The following is a 3,256-nucleotide window of genomic DNA, read 5'->3' as shown; positions in this document are numbered from 1 at the left end:
GCCAAAGGCGGGGGCGGGGCCAGGGTACGACGGCGCCGGGGGGGGGCGAGACTAGCGCGGTGCGCGCGGCGCAGGCAGGACCAATCCAGCGCCGAGAACGCAGCCCGAGCCTGGGCATCCGTGATTCCGGGGGGCTGGCAGGTTATTTCCTGAGACTTCGGAAGACGGGAATAGACAGATAGCAAGGATGGTCATCATCCCTGCTCTTGGTTAGCGTGAAACCACAGAACCACAGATTCAGTTTGGCAGGAAAAGTCCTCTGTAATCTTCAGCTATGAGCAGCCTTGTCGAGTAGAGCATGGCCCTGTCACCACGTCCAGTCCTCTGTCAAACACCTCCGGGGACGTGGCTGCGCCTCCTCCCTGCGCAGCCCGTTGCCACGTCTAATCTCCGTTTCTGCGAAAAATCTCTTCCTGACATCCAACCGGAGCCTCCCCTGGTGCAGCTTAAGGCTGTGTCCCCTTGTCCTGTCCCTGCTTGCCCGGGAGAAGAGGCCGACCCGCACCTGGCTGCGCCTCCTTTCAGGTGGTTGTGGAGAGCGAGGAGGTCACCCCTGAGCTCCTGTTCTCCAGGCTGGAAATACAGACATACATTTTTTTCCCCCACCAATTTCCTCAGCAGGGCTCAGCAGGATGTTTTTTCTAGCTTTCCAGGCCTCTTCTCTCGCCTGTAAGTTCTTCCCTTTTACTCTGAGAGTAAAGCTGTTGTTACACAACAAAGCAACAGCTGTTTTGAGAAAGCAACTTACTGTCATCTTTTTTTGTCTTATGTTACATTGGATACTCTCAGGAAGCAAACATTTAAACTCGTTTTGAATAACTATGTGGGCAAACGTCTTCCACATTTATTAGCACCATCATCAACTACAAATGATAACCCATTGTCAAAATTCAAGTACCCCGACTTTAGCAGATCTTTATAATTTTGGGTATTCCTCTTGCCTTTTCAATGGTATCTTACTAATAGCAGACACTGTATTAGTCTCCTTTTGACTGCCTACTAACAAGCAATTATTGAAAGCATTTGTAATTTGCATATACATAAATGAACTACTTCAGTTTTCTCCTTAGCATATCACTTTCTTCGATGAACAACTAGCACAAAAAAAAAAAAAAAAGAAAGAAAGAAAGAAAGAAAGAAAGGGCTGAAGAAATATCCTCTGTCTATGGGGAAGTCATACTAGTAGCACTTTGGTGGGGTGTGCAGCAGCACACGCTATCAGTATTTCTATATTGGCACAGCAGTTGCAGTGTGTGCAGCCATAGAGACTGAGAATCCAGGCTCCAGGGAGCTCTGGTTATGCAATGGTATAATACAACATATGTGGGTGGGTGTAAGCCTGAACCCAAAACAGCATGGTTACTGAAGATATACTGCATCTCTAGTGCTCATACTGCTGTTCCCTCACGGGTTCAGACACTATTTGTTGAATATTCTGCTGTAGACAAGGCAAAAAGATTTTTTTTTTTGCAAATGTATCTGAAATTATCCAAAGTGAGAGCAAATAGCTTGACATTTTGTAGTTCCTGCAGAGGATTCTCACACCCTAAAAACAGTATTGTTTATTCAGAGCATCTCAGTCTCCCTGTGTAGCCTGTTGATTTGTTGCTCTTGTGGATGGTAAGAAGGAGGAGCAAAATTCAGATTTCACTGGCAGCATTAGGTGTATTATTTCTGGACTTATAAGTGCCTACTAGAGGGATTTGTATGAGAATTTTTTGTATAGAAATGTAGTAGATGATAGTATTAAAACAACAAAATAAGTTTACAAAATTTTAAAACACTGAAATTGACAATAGGGGTTCTGTTACTGTGATGTGAAAATCCTTGTAAACTGGATGGTAGATCCATAGTAGTTCAAGAGAAGGTTGTGAATGGGATGATGTCCTGCAGTCAAATTTGTGACACAGCAAGAAAACAGGTGTGTGTAATGCAGAAATCTTTTACTGCAGGGACATATTCTAGGTAATGTGCTAGCAATCCACACTGGAGTTCACATTGACTATCCAGAGAAAAACAAGTTTTCCTCATCAAAGTCAATATAAAACTGATAGTCACATTTTGCCCTGGTCATGTCAGAGTTGAAGTATAACTCAAGTCAGTAACCTCTCAGCAAATTTTTTTCATTATTTTGTCTGCCAGCTGGTAATTGTCAATATCTTTCTGTTAACTGAAGCACTGCCTTTTCATCAAGCTGGCTCTGCCAGCCATGCTTGTTCCATGTAGTGTACTGGGAAACAGAGTGGCGGCTTTCTCACTTTATCATGAGCACCACTGGATTACATCTTTTACTCGTTTGGGGAAAACACTTTGAGCAGACAGGAGGCTCCTGTACTAACCTCCATAGTAACCTGAAGAAATCTTAATTATTAAAAAAAGGGCCCTTCAGTATGATTACAGGAAGATAGCAGTTTGTTTTCTTCATTACAGTGTGGGAAAGGATGATTTAAACTCTCAATGAAAGTGATCAGACACTTCATATTTAGAATTTAGAAAAGGATTCAGTATAATTTCTATAATTCTGTTGTCATGTGGATCTGATTTTTTTTTCAGTGACTCCTTAACTATAACTTCTTAACTCTATTCTGTTTTGTTTACAACTGGTTGGATGTTTGGATCAGCAGTGGGACATGGCTCTTCAACTGTGCGGTTTAATAAATCATTAATCAAATTTAAAACATTTTAATTTGTGCCACTGGCGCAAATCCAAGTAAGGTCAAGAGACTAGCTGGCTCTAGTAATAGGTTAAGTAATAGGAAACAAAGTTGTATCTCCAGCTTATTCATGTGAGTCTATAAAGAGTCAGGAAACTAAGGCTGAGACTTTAAAATAAAAAGATTTTCCAATTCAGCCATTGTTTTAAAGTCAGTCTATTACAGGTTATTACTTTCTGATATGTTTACATACTCTGTGTTGATCTATAAATTTTGAAAAAGAAGAGTACAAACATTTTATGTGTAACCACTGCCACTGATATAGCACAATATTCATCACTCTAAAAGAAAGTGCAAGAGATGATTTCTCCAAACAATCCATTTCCTTGGGCAAGCATCTAGGAAAAATACAGAACATGCACCATATTTCAGCTATGTAGGATTAGAAAACCATCCAAATATCTTAATGGCCTATACCATAGTCCATCCTTGCCACCTGGACATTGCCAGAGGCCTCCTGAGAATCCTTTCTGGGTTTCCACCTCCAGTCATGAGTAGGAACTCAATTTCAGTGATTGCTGTAACTATTAGTGGAAAGCAAA

The sequence above is a fragment of the Geospiza fortis genome, unplaced genomic scaffold, assembly GCF_000277835.1.
Source record: "Geospiza fortis unplaced genomic scaffold, GeoFor_1.0 scaffold54, whole genome shotgun sequence".
In the NCBI taxonomy this organism is placed as follows: Eukaryota; Metazoa; Chordata; class Aves; order Passeriformes; family Thraupidae; genus Geospiza; species Geospiza fortis.
Note: the sequence above shows the minus strand (reverse complement) of the source record.